Below are 18,432 nucleotides of genomic sequence, written 5' to 3'. Positions count from 1 at the left end.
CTTCTCGTCCACCGATGTACTCTTCTGCGGCGCCTCATCCCTCAAATGCACCGAGCACAACGGCTCTCTCCCATGTCGTCCTTCTCGCTAGCCACATCTTCCGCTCAACTTCCTATGCTGCTAAGCTCCTGCACACTTAGACACAAGGATCAAAAACTAACATGTCCTACCTTAACTTGTTTGATCACATCAAAACATCCTTGGGGTTCCAACATGAACTTCCTAGGTTACCTCTTCTACTTAATTGCATTAATATACCGTTAGGAAGTAAATTGGATAACTCTAGGAACGTAGGACCAGGGGCCCTGTGACAGAGGATAACCCTTTGACCAGACTTTCTAGTGTTGCTTATTTACTTAATGGTGTTAGGACTTAGGTAAACTCTTCAGTGCAATCTGAGTAGGGTTGTGTCGGACTCTTGTTAGAAGCCCTACATGAGTATAAGCATGGAGTTAGGTAGATGAATAATGCATAGGGACATTAACTAGCATCATAATGAAACTGAAATCCTAACATCTATCCATCCCCAAATCCAACTTCACTCTCTTATTTCTTCTCTCTCCTTCTCCTTAACTTTTCTCTTACTTACTCTCTTTCTCAACCAACCTTTCATTTGCCGAGATAATTCATCGTGCAAGTTAGCTAGTACTTAATCTATAGTCTCTGTGGGTTTGATATCTTTTTATTACTGACAACAAAACCGTGCACTTGCGGTTTGTAACAAGATGTCATTGGATAAAGTTCCAGTTCCATAAAGAACATCATTTAACATTATATAACAATAATGGTTACTAAAAGTTAAATGAAAACCTTTTCTATTTAAGCAAGAAATAGAAACAATGTTCTTTATTAATGCGGGAATAAAATAACAATTACCTAGTTCTAAGACAAGTTCACTAGGAAGCTGTAACAAGTATGTTTTGATGGCGACTGCAGCAACCTTTGCTCCATTCTCAACTTGCAGACTTGTTTCTCCCTTGACGAGTCTTCTGATATTCCTTAGCCTCTGTGTGTCATTACATATATGTGAACCACACCCAGTATCCAATATCTAAGTATCTGAGGAAATATCTTGACAATCAATAATGAAAATACCTAATGAGGATGGGGCATCAGATGCCTTATTCTTCTTCACGGACTCATAATAGATCTTGTAGTTTCTTCGCCAGTGTCTCATCTTACCACAATGATGACATGTGACATTTTTTTGTTAGTTCTACTATCTTGGCCTTTTTGCTCTTTCCTTTAGCCTGATGTTTTGGTTTCCTCATAGAACCTTTCTTGGAGGAGTCTACTAACATCACAGTTTTTTGTTCACCTTTAACAGAAGGCTCTACAATCTTAAGCATATTAATCATCTCGGGAATGGTCGATTTCAAATTATTCATTTGATAGTTTATCACAAATTGTGAATAACTTTTCGGTAAACTATATAGAATTAAGTCAATACTTAACTCATGATTCATTGTAAAATTGAGTGATGCTAAACACTCTATATAGCCATTCATCTTTAGTACATATTGTATTGCGGAAGAACCCTCCTACATCTTTGAGCAAAAGAGAAGCTTAGAGACCTCGAATCTTTCGGATCTAGCTTGCTCATCAAATAGCTCATGAAGATGATGGACAATATCATAAGCATCCAAATGCTCATGTTGTTTCTATAGTTCAGGAGTCATAGCAGCTAGCATGATACAACTTGTAAGTACAGAATCATCCTTATGTTTCTAACGGGCCAACAATTTGTCCGTAGTTGTATCAGCATCAAGACTTGTGAGAAGAGGTTGATCAAGGACATATACTAATTTCTCAGCTTTGAGAATTATTCTCAAATTTTGAAACTAGTCCAAGAAATTCAGCCCAGTCAGTTTATTCGAGTCCAACATCGAGCACAAATTAATAGAAGTCATAATTAAATGATTAACCTAGAAATACAAAAATGAGAATGTATCAGAGACATGATATTATTTATGTAAACAATTTATATAAATGCCCGCTTATTTATCAAATTCAAATACCCTTATTTTTGAATTCGGGAGATGGTTGGTTTTCTCCAAGTGGGTTGATATCCAATACAGATAAGAATAATCTTGACTTTGGCCAACAAACCATTCTTAGTTATAGTGGTAGGTTACAAGTTTACCGATTGCATATCACTTATATGCAACTATCACATTATGTTAGCAACTGATTGATCTTCGCATAAACATCGAGTTGTTAACACATTAACAAGTATACATCAAATGCATATCACTCAACTTCACCTCTATCCACATTGATCATGGTTTTGGCACAACAAATCAACGCTTCAAGTTTAAAACTGATCCGCTAATCATGAGATTGTATCTCTATAATTTGAACATATTTAATTTCAAGTTTGAGCCTGACTTTGGTTAACAACTCAAACAAGAACTTAAACTCTGGTTCTTATCATATTAATGTAAGGTGCAGGATTTAATATTGAGTAAGGGATTTGGTCTCATTTACATCATGCAAATATTCTATCTACATAACATTACACGCATGACATAAATGATGGCATATCACATCGCACACATGATATAAATAATGACATGATATATCGCACGCATGGCATAGCATGACACATCACACATATGGTAAGATCTAATCACATCACACGTATGGAAAAATCTAATCATGTCAGAATTAATACATCTATATGCCACAATATGGTATGAACATAGCATAAATTTACATATGTTATAATTCTATTTTAGAAATAAAAATATGTTATAAATATGATTTTAATAAATCAAGATTTATCTAATCAAATTAGGAAACTAATTTCTAAATTTAATTAACATATTTCATCTAGAATCTTTCTATCCATCAATAGTCTTTAATTATTTTAGAAATAAATTTTAAAATTAATTTTATAAGAATTTATGAAATAAATAATTAATATTTCTTAATTTATTACAAAATAATTTAAATCTAAATTTTTTTTATGATTTTCTAAATCTTTCTAAATTTGGTATTTCCTAACAATTTAGGAAATTTTCTACAAATAAAATATTTTAATAAATTTAAAACTTCCAGAAAAGATTAATTCAATAATTTAATTTAAAATATCTCAAATCTGGATTTTTAATAATTTTTCAAATCTTTCCAAATTTGGTATTTCCTAATAATTTAGGAAACTTTCTAAAAATGAAATATTTTAATAAATCTAAAAATTCCAGAAAATATTAATTCTATAATTTAATTTAGAATATCTCATATATGGATTTTTTTATAATTTTAAAATCTTTCCATATTTGGTATTACCTAACAAATTAGAAAATTTTCTAAAAATAGAATATTTCTTAAAATCCCAAAAATTTCAAAAATAATAATTTTTAAATTAATAGAATATTTATAAATTTAATATTATAAAATTATATTAGAAATTTTTTAATAATAAAATTTACTAACAATTTAGGAAACTTCCAAAAATAGAAAAGTCTTAATAATTTTAGAAAAATTTAAAATTAATTACAACACTAATTATGAACCGTAAAATAATTTTACGATTATGTCGAAGCACGATCAGGCTCTGATACCACTGTTGGGATATGCCCGATGCGGGTGCGTACCAGAACACGTTTCGTAAACATGCGCAGCAGTAAATAAAATAATAATAATTCCTAATTATTACATCACACGCATACAAGGATATAACATGCCAAACATGATCGCATAATTAAAATTTTATGGGAAGTAAATTTACGCTAGCTATACCTTACGGGTGACCTATAACAAGAAGGCATCAATTATAGTGATGTTGTCGAACCTCGCCTCTATTCGTATCCACGTTGACCTCCTCAAGACAACTCCTTAAGTACAAGCCTCTCCTTTGGAAGTTACTAGCCACAAGAGAAGAAAATATATCAAGAGGAAGAAGAAGAGAAGCACACAAGGGAGAGTTTTTCTCCCTTGTGGTAATCACGGCAACAAGAGGGAGCACCTTCTTGTTGGCGGCAGGAAAGAGAGGAGAGAGAGAGGAGGATTGGGTTTCCAAAAGCCAATCAATCAAACAATGAAACTTGTATCTAATTCTCTCCTAGATACATCTATATATAATCTTCTTTAATGAGTTGGATTAGAAAGCCCAAATCCAACCCACTATGCCTTAACCAAAAATTAGCCCATTAACCTCTTAGTTTGGTTCACAACTAAAACAAGTTGGTTCATGACTAATTCATGATTAAACCAAATATGGTTCAACTCTACCATAAGAGATGTAGCTCATCTGCGCTTTCATTATGACAAATATTTCCATATTTTTCTTATGTATGGTCCAACCAAACATTTATCTCTTGATCTAAAAATCCTATTCTTTAACTTGTTTTACGTATTTTCAAGACTCGTTAGTGCGTGCGACCCAATAGGTTCCCGGTTTATTTTAGCCATCCATAATTAACTATTTAATTATAGAACAATCAAAAGTGACACCTAGTAGTGCATCATGATTCCCAATTAGTCAAAAAATTATAGTTGATCTTAGAATTAATTCTAAACCCTTCAGTAGCTACAGTGAGTCATGACTTGTTGGTCGTCTATAATTAACTACTTAATTATAGAACGATCATGAGTGACACCTAGTAATACATCATGATCCCTAATTAGTCAGAAAATTATAGTTGATCTAGAACTAATTCTAAACCTTTCAGTAGCTACAGTGAGTTGTGCCTTGTGTTGGTGCGTTTAGCACTAATGGTCTAACTCAGGTTTTGATGAATGACAAAGTAGGTTAAGTTAGTTTTGTTGTGATCTAACACTTTGACTAAGTGTGTAAGAGAAATCCAGCTAGGTCGACGAGCCGATCGGATAGCTAGTGCGAAGCTCAGCTAGGTCGATGGGTCGATCGGATAGCTAGCCCGAAGTCCAGCTAGGTCAATGGGCTGACCAGATAGCTAGCACGAAGTACAATAGGTCAACAGGCTGACCAGATGTTTGGCACGAAGTCCAGCTAGGTCGATGGGTTGATCAAATAGTTGGCATGAAGTCCAAACAGGTCGACGGGCTAATCGGATGTCTAGCAAGGAAGTTAAGGTAAGAAATTGGAGGGGAGTGACTTAGTGAGGATGTGTTCCCAGTTAGGGAACATAGGCGTCAATCCAACTTAGAACCATTTCGGGAATCTAAGTTGAGATCGTGACTAGATTCTAGTTTCGGTGATACAGAATCTAATTACTACTCTATTTGAATATAATTGTACTAACACTTTATTTTGCAGAGTAGCATAAATTTTATTTTGCCTCGGACTAACATTTTCTTGCAGGAAAATGAGTTTCTGGAAAATGATGGTTCAGGCACCGGAAGGGATCCGAGCACTCAGAGTTGGTCCAAGCGCACGAAACTGGTCCGGGCACCCGGAAGGCAAAAGTATATCTCATCGCAAACGTGGAGTTCGCTGATTGGCCGAGCTGACATCACAATCCCGGTGCCTGGAAGGGATTCGGGTGCCCAGAGCACTCCTATAAAAGTAGCCTTCCTATAGAGTTACTAATAACAACTTATTTCCATGACTACTCTATTGCGCTCTGCTCCTGTGAAGCTTCACCGACAACTTGCGGCTCAAGTTCTTTTCAATTACTGGCGGTATTTCTTTTAAGAGTTCTTATACTTATCTTTCACTACAACAAAAATTACAAACGACAACGGATATTATCCGTTGTCGTAGGGTCAAAAAATCGTTGAAACTGAGGACGTTGTAGAATGTATTGCCCTACGACAACGGTTTTGAATCTGTTGTCTTTGTAGACATTTAACAACAGTTTTTATCCGTTGTTGTTTATATACTCAAAATTTATTTACGAAGGATACAATCGACAACGTTTTAAAACCGTTGTGGTAGATAATTTCAACAACAGAAATAAACCGTTGTGGTAGACTCTTTTTACAACAGATTAATTTTAAAACTGTTGTGGTAGATAATTTTAATATGTTTTACAACAGATAAACCTGTTATCTTTTATCACTTTTTATAAAAAAAAATCCGTTGTGGTTACGTACTTTTTACAATATTTCTAACCGTTGTCTTTAATATCCATGTTGTAACATGATAATAACAAACAACCAATCTTTATTTAATATAAACAAACCACCAATATAAAACTAAATATTTACTACATTCAATCCATGAAAATGTTATCTTCAAATTTCAAAAATTAACTACACACATCAAAATAAGAAAATAATAGCTGTGTAATCGAAATCCAAAATATGCCAGCTAAAATCCTCTTCCCAACTGAATCTTTAAAGCATTTTCCAGCAACTTACTGGTTGCATCTTCACGTGACCGAGTATACAAATTTCCCTTGGCAATCAAATCTGCAGAATTAAGCTGTAGGAGCTAATAAAAATAAACAAATTATAAAGACATTATACAATTAAGCTTTGCACTACTGTTGTCTTATTTGTACAGCATATTATTGGAAATTAGCAACTGGTATAGAAGGAAATGAAATTGTATAACATCCACAGCTATTTGTCAATTTACAACGATCTCAATCATATAAATCATATGGTTCTTCATTGAGTTCAATTTAGCCCAGTGGCATATTCAAATCAAAGCATGATACTTTAAGGTTGGCAATGCCATAAAACTTATCCAACAAACACTGAAAGGTCAAATGCAAAGTGTTAACATAACACATTCTAACACTGAGCAGAACTAATAAGATATTTTCACCCAGAATGCTAGTTATGCACTATATGTCAAATAAAAAGATAGAAGAGAATGCTTGTGTAATGGGGAAAAAATCTTCAGTTGCCAAAGTAGAAAATAATTGGATAACATGTAACAATTAATGGAGCAAGCCAATGAAGCATCAGAGAGAATAGAAGAGTTACTCATGAAGTGCTTTGGAAAGTTACAAGGATTCCAACGGTTGGAACCTCACCAGACAAGAAATTTGTTGATAAATTCCTACAGTTGTTAAAAAAAATCATAGTCAAACAGTTAACTCTACAACAACAAACTGCCTAGCCACCAATAATCACATGAAGACTCACAGAAATAGTAATTGGTTCAAAGAGCCAATAGATGGAGGAATTGTGCCTCTGAGCAAATTTCTTGACAAGTCCCTACATTTTTTTACATCAAGCTCAAGAAAACTGATTAAAGAAACAACTATATAACAAAAGAAAACAAGGGGATGTAAAAACTACAAGATGGTAAGGTGCACAAGTTCTCCAATCTCGGGTGAAATGTTCCCTTGAAGGTAATTAGCTCTCAGATACCTTGAAAAATAAGTAATGTGACAACTTCATGCAACAATATATAGTAAATTCTCATTACCAATAACTATAATCGATAAAAAAATATATGAATAGAAGAAAATGCATACAATGCTGTTAGCTCAATGCAATTCTTTATGGAATAGGACCGTGCAAGCGGTTTTGGTGCAAAGCCCTGCCACAATGATAATTTCATCCTTGAAAGAATTCCATCACTATAGCTACTTAGGATTAGAAATTTCATCTTCAGTACTATCTCAGATCTAGATCAAACACTAGCAAGAGAAATGTAATTAAGAAAGAGTATATTGAATAGAACAGTTTAAAAAATAATATGGTGATCTACCAAATGGTGGTTCACAGTCTCCTTGTTTGGGATTTCATATTTCATATTACATCGTTTCATGTTTATTTTTTTTGTCAGAATCACCATGCATTCGAAGGTGTTCTAGTAGGAAAAAAAAAGGAGCTAAAAGAAAAATGTGTTTACAATCTTTGAAGCCTCCGAATCCGGCTAATGCTCAGGGAGATGATGCCACTGAGCTGCATATAAGGAAAGTCACTGCAATGGAAATAGGAATTGGTAAGGCAAGCTTCCAAAACCTAAAATACTAATACAGATAAAAGAAAATACATCCATGAATAATACATCCATGTTAAAAAATACATCCATGAATAGGAATAAAAAAAATTGGAACAAGAATAATATAATTCAGGCATGGTTGTTAATCACAATTTGTCTCACGAATTTCTGATGCTCTAGGCCAAAATGGTCCAAACAAATCTGGATACAAAGTAGGAACTAAATTGAGTAGAGATCTCATGATCACCATATCACCTAAGAAATTTGTTTATATATGATAACCAATTTTAACTTTAGAGTATAAGAAGCGTTACTAACTTTTGTAATCATCATCCATCTTAGAGGAGTACCATATAAAAATGCAACCCCTACTAGTTATAATGCATTGTTCATATATCTCCTACGCAAGCAGGTGGAAGAAGGTGAACAAATCAAAATAAAAGAAGGCATTGGTAACGCAAACAAACCGAGAAACAGAAAGTAACCTAGATCAGTAGATCTGGAACTCCAGATCACATCCTGGCCTCCGTCGTGCATGCTCCCATGATCCGGACCCTCGCTATCGCAAAGAATTCACAACCATATGCAAAGCGAGAAAAAAGAAATATAGATTAACTTAATACCTGTAATACGAACAAGTGTTTCCCTCCCAAACAAATTTGTAACATACTGCAAGCCCAAAATAGGTGAGAAAAATCAAAGCTTTAATTCCCCTTCTAAACCAACAGATCAGAAAGTGGACTTATTTGACTCACAATGAAAGTATCATTAAAAGAAGCAAAGATGTGGGCAACACCGAACACTTGCTCCCCCTCCCGTACAGTTGGCCCAAGCGTCACATTCTCCTCCTTGGGCTCCCTAGTCTTCTTTCTTCCCGACTACAAAACCAACAGGCAATAAGCAAAAAGAGAAGGAAACAAAATTGACTACATACTAAATCTAAAGTTACATAGGAGAACATATCAAATTATTTCATCCAGGCGCGAATCTGCAACCTCGTGAATCCCATGGCAAATCAAATTAGTAAAATCTAATGCAAATCAAATTAGTAAAATCTAGAGAAGTTCTTTTTTCTTTATTGAACAGTAAAAAGGATAACACTGGTCCAATACTTTTTGTATTGCTTGGCCTTTATCTTCCCTTGAGTTTTTAAATCAGTATTTGGGTGGAGAAAAATAAATCATATCTTCGTATGTCAATTCCTTCTACCACTTTGGTATCCAACCAGAGGAACACAAATTCTTCTACTCTCTATTATTAACCAAATACATAAAGAGGAACTTTTCTTTTCCTTTCTCCCATTCTTCTCCAATATAAACAAGCCCAAGAATTTTCAGATGAGTAAGGGAATGTTAGGAAATGGACAGCGACTTGTAAACAAGGAAAATGGAGATAACATGATGTAATATAGTTCTTCTCAATTTTATGTGATCTATGACAACAATTAACGAAGTACATACTTTCGACAACTGAAATGACATCTCTATCAATTGTAAGTAGAAAATATAATTGATCCTTTGGAGTTGAAATTTTGAATGAACGTCAGTGCTAATTTTCTTTTCGTGCAGAAAAAAAATGATGATGTGACAACGAAAGCATACACAAAGATCAAGCATTATTTAGAAGATTCTTAGCTTTAGGTATTTTTAGGAAAATCAAAGAAGAAAAAGAGGGGGCGAGGGATATGGAACCTCTGGAGGTGGTAATTAGGGCCAGATAGGCATGCTCAAGTTCTGGCATGAGGCGAGAATCCTTCTGGGAAATGCAAAACTTGATCCTTCGGTAGCAATCTACCAGATTCCTGATCTCCTCCTTGTTCCTCCGCTTGCGGATAATTTCCTCTTGCGAAGGGGGTGGGGGAGGGGACGAGACTAAGGTCTTCTACGGAGGCAGAGGGGTGCGGTGCTCCAATATTGCCTCGTAAAGCTTCCTCTTCTTCGGTGGCTGCTCTGCGGCCGCCATCGGGCATGACGAGGTGTTGACGCCGCTTTAGCGATTCCGCTGAACCGGCACCACTCGGGTACGATTTTGCGACTGCATAGGAGAAAAGGAAGACAGTGACGGCGATGGTGAGAGGCGGATCGAGCTTCGGCTGCGACAGGTTGAAGGGAGGATCCCATGGCTTGGGGTCGTGCTTCGGAAGGTTGTCGCAATGGCAGAGGAGGAAGTCGACTAGGGTTTTGAGGCACTTATAAATCTCGCGCAAGTGCTCCATTTGGTGTCATGGCATGAAGAGATAGTCGAGGAGAGTAAAGAAAAATGGCGCGAAAAGATTTTAGGGTTCGGGAACGCTAAGAGGAAAACACGGCGCGAAAAGATTTTTACAGAGAGGGAAAGCAAAACTGCGAGGGGAAATGACGAAACGAATAAAGCCAAAGACAACATTTTTATTAAAACTGTTGTCGTAGCCCCTAAAAAAGTGCTTAAAGACAACGATTTTATAAAACCGTTGTAAAAAATGTTGTTGATTCAAAAAGAAATCGCTCAATGATAACAGTTTTCCCAAAACCATTGTCTTTTATATTTAATAGGGAGTTCAAAGACAACGGTTTTGGCAAAAACCGTTGTCTTTGAGCAAATACGCAACGCTTTCTCTTAAAACCGTTGTCGTAGGGGTGTTGTCTTTTAACATTTTTGTTGTAGTGTTTGTAATCCTTTTTGCGAACTGCTAGTAAATTGTCCAACGAAAGCATTCAACGAGTGCGGGCCTTGGAGTAGGAGTTGACGAAGACTCTGAACCAAGTAAAATTGGTTTATGTTAGCATTGTATCTTTCATATTTCTGCTGCGTACTCGACTTGACTTTGTTACGAATTTTTTTATCGCTATTCACCCCCCCCCCCCCTTTAGCGAACTCTACGATCCAACACCTTGTTCCTTTCACTCATCTTATACTCACTTGGTTTAGAATATGGTCTATGTGTCTGTCCCCACTAGACTGACTATGTCACACCTAGCCCAAGTAATACTTCCTCATTTTGTGGATTCAAATTTACTCTGGCATATGTCTAAAAGTCTCATGCTCTTAACATGTGATGCTTTGGCCAAAGACTTTAAGTAATAATCCTAACGAGTGGACATAGGGTATACGTCTCCTCTCAAAGAATGGTGAATCCTCTGTGAGATATCCAAACACCTTCGGGCACTTTGACTTATACCCAATCATCCCAAGTCCACATCTCCAAGGTGATGCTTGCTTAAGTTGTCAAAATATAAGCCTCCATGACCAAGGTGACTTGTATACCTCAAGTCAAAGGAAACTTGCACTCGAGCTACAGTAAGAGCTTCACAAACATATCTATATATATGTAGAGAATCGTATGAAGTTTTATAGAAGATCACTTCCAATGAACTAGTTACCATAACTAGCGTCTATGTTTAACTCTCGATATTCCAATGTCTCCAGCCAGTGAGAAAATAGTTGCTTGGTGAACCAAGGAGTATAACCCGTACTAGTCTTACAGAATTGATGATGTCTGAATGTATCAATTCGACGACTAGGGAAATTCCAATACGTTTATAATTGCACATATAGAGATAATCACTAGTTGTGATCCAATCATAATTTTTCTCATGACATGAATTGTATTGTGAGCATTCAGTAAATGAGTTTAAGATAATAAAATATATAATATACACTTAAATAGTGAATTTATATTTAGTAAAAACTGTAAGGTGATTGTCTTAGGACATCCCTCAAAATCTAATACAAGAAGCCGGGAGGAAACCTGCTCGAGGGGAAGGTCAGCGTTGGGTTCAGGTGAGCTCAACTCTGGATAGTCGAAGTATCACCCACATGAAGAAAAGTCAACTCTAAGTTTGACTTTATAATCTGCCAACAGCTGCTCGAGGAGCCTTCAAGGAGATGGAAGACACCTTCAACATCTGATCATGGAAGGCGCCTTCAAGGACATAGAAGGTGCCCTCAAGCTTGTTAGAGGCGTCTTCAATAGTCATTGGAAAAAAGATAAAGCTTTATCTCTAAAGGATAATGTTTATCTTCTTGGAGGCACCTTGGACTTCCTTGGAGGTTCCTATGACCGATGAAAACCATTGGCTAGTTCATCCCAAGAGGTTGTAAAAAGCCCCCTGATGCTAGGAATTAAACACAACTTGAACAACAACTTCTGTATTAAACTCTTAAATAATTTCTAAGATTTCAAAGAGTGGCTTCTTCGCCTTCAACGAAGGAGAATTTTAGTGCACTTTCATCTATCTTGAATTAACAATCAGCTAGGTTGTAACCAAGTAAATTGCGCCTTCTTGCTTATTCTTTTTAAAGTTGTTATTCTTTTAATGTTAATTGTTTTTGCTTAATTAATTATCTATCCTTGCCAAATTCCTAGCAAGAGATTTTGGCTAACTCTAATTGCTGGCTATTCACCCCTCTAGCCGGCCTATTGTGTCCTACAAGTGGTATCAAAGCTCAACCATTATAGAAGAACTAATCGTCAACTGAAGCAACGAGACAATGGTCGGATCAAGTATCTACCTGTCAAAATTCGAGGGAGAGTTCACTACATGAAAAAAATTGAGGTATGTTTTAAAATAGATTCTAATTTATTATTAATAATTAAATATGATTTTGCAGCACCTAAAAATCAGCACAATGCTGAAAAAGAAGAATATTTATGAACCAAAAAGGAACAAGCCATCTTCGTAGCAAATGGACAAGCCGAATTCCACTTGCTGAGCGTACTTCCACCCCCAAGAAGTCCATCAAGTCAGAGCCTACGAGTCAGTCCAAGAACTCTGGGAGAAATTTCTTGAGTTACATGAAGGAACTTCGGAGGCAATGTTGGTTGCTACTCGGAAAACCTAGAGGTTCCACTGTACAAAAATTTTGTACAAAGGTCTGAACCTTTTCCTAGCTACCATGTGTTCTTTTAAATTAAATTTTGGATCGCCTGCGGAACTTAACACGTTTGATCCAAAACTTAATCTATTTGTTCTTTTAGGTTTTGACTTGGGTCTCCTGCGGAACTTAACACGTTCGACCCAAATCACCTTAAGTTATTAATTCCATTAAATATTAATTTCCATAATTGGTTCCCAGTACTGACGTGGCGAGGCACACGACCTTCTTGGATATGGGAGCAACCACCACCGACTAGACAAAACCTTTTATAGAAAGCTAATATTTAATTTCCTAAAATAACTTTAGGTCAACCGAAAAGAACAATCAAATCACAAGGAAAAAAACAAAGAAACACTATATCGAAAACAAATTCGAAACACTAGAATCGTATGCCTCTTGTATTTAGTATTATTTCCAAAAATAACTAGTATGATGCGGAAAGAAAAATTACTAGTTATACCTTTTAGAAAGACCTCTTGATCTTCTACCGTATTCCTCTTCTAACCTCGGACGTTGTGTGGGCAACGATCTTCCGAGATGAGAACCACCAAGCACCTTCTTCTTCCTTACAAGTTTCGGCCATCAAAACTTCTCCTAGGATGAAGAGGTTCGGCCACCACCACCATACTCCAAGGGATGCTAGAAAAGAGGCTTCTTTTCTCTCCTTCTTCTCCTTCTTAGATCCGGCCACCAAAGCTATCTCCACCATGAGAAGGTTTCGGCCACACAAAGGAGAGGAGAGGAAAGAAAGGGTCGGCCACACCCAAGGAGAAAAGAGAGGAAAAATAGAATAGAGTCGTTCACCTTGAAGCCTCCTCTACCCCCTCTTTTATAATCCTTGGTCTTGGCAAATAAGTAAAATTTAATAAAAACTTCCTTAATTCTTTTGCCATTGAAAAGGAAAATTTATTAAAATAATTTTCTCTTTTCAAATTATAATGGCCGGCCACTCTTCTCCCCAAAATAAGGAGAGTTTTAATTAAAACAAAAATTAAAACTTCTTAATTTGTTTCTAGAAATTTATACAAATTTCTCCAATAATTTTAATCCCTTCATGATTGGTTAATAAAAAGAAATTTTATAAATTAAAATCTTTCTTTTAAACATGTGGATAATTTCCAAAAAGAAAAGTTATCTCTAAAACTTAAAATCTCCTTTCAATCTACAAATAAGGAAAGATATTAAATCTTTTCTTAATCTTTTGTAGAAACTAATAAAAGAGAATTTTTAATTTTTAAACTTTCTTTTAAATCATGAATATAATTAAAAGGAAAGTTTTTACCAAAATTAAAATCAACCTTTTAATCTACAAATAAGGAAAGAGATTTTAACTCTTCTCTTAATCTTTTGTAGAATCTTATAAAAGGAAGGATTTAAATTTTTAAACTCTCTTTTAAATTATATTATCCACATAAGAAAAATTTTTAAATTTAAAATTCCTTTTTATTTAATAGGGTCGGCCACATGAATTCACCCATGAACATACCCATGGCCGGCCCTAGCTTGGTCTCCAAGCTAGCTTGGCTGGCCCCTATAGGATGGGTAAGAAGGTGGGTATAGGTGGGTATAGTACTCTATAATTAAGAGGCTACGATAGGGACCGAGAGGAGGAATTGGTTTTGGTCTCCCGATAAAATTAAGCATCCCGTGCTCGCCCCGAACACACAACTTAATTTTATCAATAATAATTCATTCCACTAGAGAACTATTATTGAACTACCGCACCAATCCCAAATTACATTTTGGGCTCCTTCTTATCATGAGTGTGTTAGTCTCCCTGTGTTTAAGATAACAAATGTCCACTAATTAAGTAAGTTACTGACAACTCGCTTAATTAATATCTAGCTCCAAGAGTAGTACCACTCAACTTCATCGTCATGTCGGACTAAGTCCACCTGCAGGGTTTAACATGACAATCCTTATGAGCTCCTCTTGGGGACATTCTCAACCTAGATCACTAGGACACAGTTTCCTTCTATAATCAACAACACACACTATAAGTGATATCATTTCCCAACTTATCGGGCTTATTGATTTATCGAACTAAATCTCACCCATTGATAAATTAAAGAAATAAATATCAAATATATGTGCTTGTTATTATATTAGGATTAAGAGCACACGCTTCCATAATAACTAAGGTCTTTGTTCCTTTATTAAGTCAGTATAAAAGGAACGACCTCAAATGGTCCTACTCAATACACTTTAAGTGTACTAGTGTAATTATATAGTTAAGATAAACTAATACCTAATTACACTACGACCTTCCAATGGTTTGTTCCTTTCCATCTTGGTCGTGAGCTACTGTTTATAATTTATAAGGTACTGATAACATGATCTTCTGTGTGTGACACCACACACCATGTTATCTATAATATAAATTAATTGAACAACTACATTTATCATAAATGTAGTCATTTGACCAATGTGATTCTTATTTCTAGATAAATGTTTATACCAAAAGCTAGGCTTTTAGTATACACTCTAACAATCTCCCACTTATACTAAAAGACTAAGCTGTCATATCTGCTGCCATACATCTGATTCCCATCCCTTCAACATGTCCATCAAAAGCTCTTGCCTTAAGGACCTTAGTGAAAGGATCTATAGGTCATCACCTGATGCAATCTAGGCGGCAACAACTTCTCCTCGTTTATACGATTCCTCGTATTGGGTGGTACTTGCGCTCTATTGTGTTTACTTGCCTTATAGACTTATGGTTTCTTCGAGTTTGCTATTGCACCAACATTATTACAATAAATTGTAATAATTTTTTGACAAACCAGAAATCATATCTAAGTCTATCTTGAGGTTATTGAGTCATTCAGCTTTTATGGCTACCTCAGAGGCTTGCCATATACTAAGCTTCTATGGTGGAGTCCAGAAAAACACCTATGCTTATCACTCTTCCATAGTTATAACTTTACCTCTCTAAAGTAAACACAAAACCCCAAGGTTGACTTATTATTGTCCCTATCTGATTGGAAGTCAAAATCCATGCAACCCACAAGGACTAAATTAACTGCCTTGTAAGCTAGCATATAATCTCTAGTGCCTCTAAGGTACTACAATATATGCTTTACTGCAGTCCACTGTCCTTGTCCAGGGTTACTTTGATATCTGCTAACTATGCCCTTGGCAAAATAGATTTCTGATCTCGTGCATAGCATACATTAGGCTTCCAACAGCCGTAGCATAAAGAACTGCCTTTATTTCCTTTATCTCCTTTGATGTCTACAGAGACATATCTTTAGATAAAGTTACTCCATCCTGAAAAGGTAAGAAACCTTTCTTGGAGTTTTGTATGCTTAAAACGAGCAAGGATTTTTCCGATGTATGAAGCTTGGGATAAGTAAAATATTCTTTTCTTGCGATCCTTTATTACTTTGATCTCAAGAATATATACATTCTCCCAAGTCCTTTATATCGAATTGTTTGGACAACCATACCCTTACTTCTGACAACATTTTGATATTGTTTCCAACTACCAAAAATGTTATCTAAGTATAGTACAAGAAATACCACCACGTTTCCATCACATCTTTTGTATACACAAGACTTATCTGGTTACTAAATCCATAGATCTGGATTACTTTGATAAACCGGATGTTCCAAGACCTTGAAGCTTTGCCTCAGTCCATAGACTGATTGAGCTTGCACACAAGATGCTCTTAGCCCTTTGCAATGAACCCCTTCTGGTTGCTTTATATGGATGTTTTCTTCAAGACTTCTATTAAGGAATGCTATCTTGACATCCACTTGTCAAATAGATAAAAGAATCCGGATAGACTTAAGCATGACTACCAGTGAAAAAGTTTCCTTTTTCATCTAGCCTTGCTTTGAAAGTTTCTACCTTCCTGTCTATCTCTCTTTTCCTAATATAGACCTTTTTACACCCAAAGGCTTTTATACCATTTGGTGGTTCTATAAGCTTCCAGATTTTATTAGAATACATATATTCTAATTCTGTTATTCATTACTCTTTGCCAAGATATTGCATCTTTATCTTGGAGTGTTTCGTCATATGTCCGGAGATTAGGTTCATGTCCTCCAGGGATCGAGTCCAAAAACTCTCCCAAAACATGAATATTTTTAAATTGCCTAACAACCCTCCCACTACGACAAGGCACTTTCTGCAATTGTGTATCATTTGTGATACGTGTTGCAGTTTCCTTGTGGTATCTCATCTTGTACAGTTGGTACTAGATTAGACATGCCTTTTATTATTTCCTTAAGAACAAATTTTCTTATGGGCACATGGTTTATTACATAGTCCTTTTCTAAAAATCGGTCATTGATGCTAACAATGACCTTATGATTTTTAAGACTATAAACCTACTTTCATTTCACTAGGATAACCCACAAACAAGTAAATTCCTGTCCAACTTATCATTGTCTCTCTTCTGCATATGTGCTGGACTACCCGAATCCGAATATGCTTCGAAATAGGCTTACGCCTATTAAGCAATTCTATATGAGTAGAGAGTTCTGACTTTAGAAGGTACTATATTCACTCCCGTTTCCAGAGTATATCCTTAAAATGATTTTGATAATATTCTTATTAACTTATCAATCTACTTATTTCCATAAGAGTCCTATACCTTCCTTTTCCTACACCATTCTGTTGGGGTGTACCAGGTGCAGTTAGTTGAGATTGAATCTCTACTTCTGATAAGTGACTCCTAAATTCTTCCAAGAGGTACTTGCCACTACGATCTTACTGTAGTGTCTTAATACTTTTACTTTGTTGTTTCTCTACATCAGCTTCGTACTCTTTGAACTAATCAAAGCACTTAGACTTGCGGCACATCAAGTAAATATATCCGTATCTCAAATAGTTGTCTATAAAATAGATGAAGTATTTGAAACAACCTCTTGCCTGGATGCTCATAGGATCACACAAATCAGAATGAACCAATTCCAATATATCTTTGACTCCATACCCCTTAGACTTAAAAGCTTCTTGGTTATTTTTCCTTCCAAGTAAGACTCGTAGGTTGGAAAGATTTCCACTACTAATGAACCCAAAAAGTTCATCAGCTACCAATGAATCCTACTCAAGTTAATATAACCTAGCCTTAGAAGCCAAAAATATAATTGGTTCATTTTCGAAGGTTACTTTCTCTTAAAGTTAGAAGATGTGGTACTAATTTCTATTTGTTGCATCGTGAGAGTTATTGGATTTATAAATTGCCAACCAACGTACCAGAACAGATAACTTCCCTCTTTTTCTTAATAACAACTTTGTTATTAAAAGAGGCAGAATATCAAGTTCTTTGAATAGTTTAGAAATTGAAAACTAGTTCTTTCTAAACTTGGTGCGTAAAGACAATTACTCAAAAATCCATGTTTTATTCTTATCAAAAGATAAACATCTCTCACTGCCACAGCTACCATTTTTACAGTAGTGCCCATGTAGACGGTGTTTTAATTTTCATTTAGTTGTCGGGTTTCCTGGAACCCTGCAATGAATTACGGACATGATTAATGGCATCTGTATCTACACTCCAGGTTCTGGTAGATAACACCACTAAACATGTTTCAACTAATAAATTAAATACACCTATATTGTTCTTAGTTCTAAGAAGACAGTCTACCTTAATGTCCAAGTCCTATTTCCAATCAATACAATTGGGATTACTAAGTCTTTTCTATAGTATGACTACTAGGGAATTGACAAACATTTTAAATCCTAAGAATCACAAAAATATTTGGTCAAGATCAACTCCTTAAAAATCCCCATGAAT

The sequence above is a fragment of the Zingiber officinale genome, chromosome 8A (genome assembly GCF_018446385.1).
Source record: "Zingiber officinale cultivar Zhangliang chromosome 8A, Zo_v1.1, whole genome shotgun sequence".
NCBI classification, from domain to species: domain Eukaryota; kingdom Viridiplantae; phylum Streptophyta; class Magnoliopsida; order Zingiberales; family Zingiberaceae; genus Zingiber; species Zingiber officinale.
Note: the sequence above shows the minus strand (reverse complement) of the source record.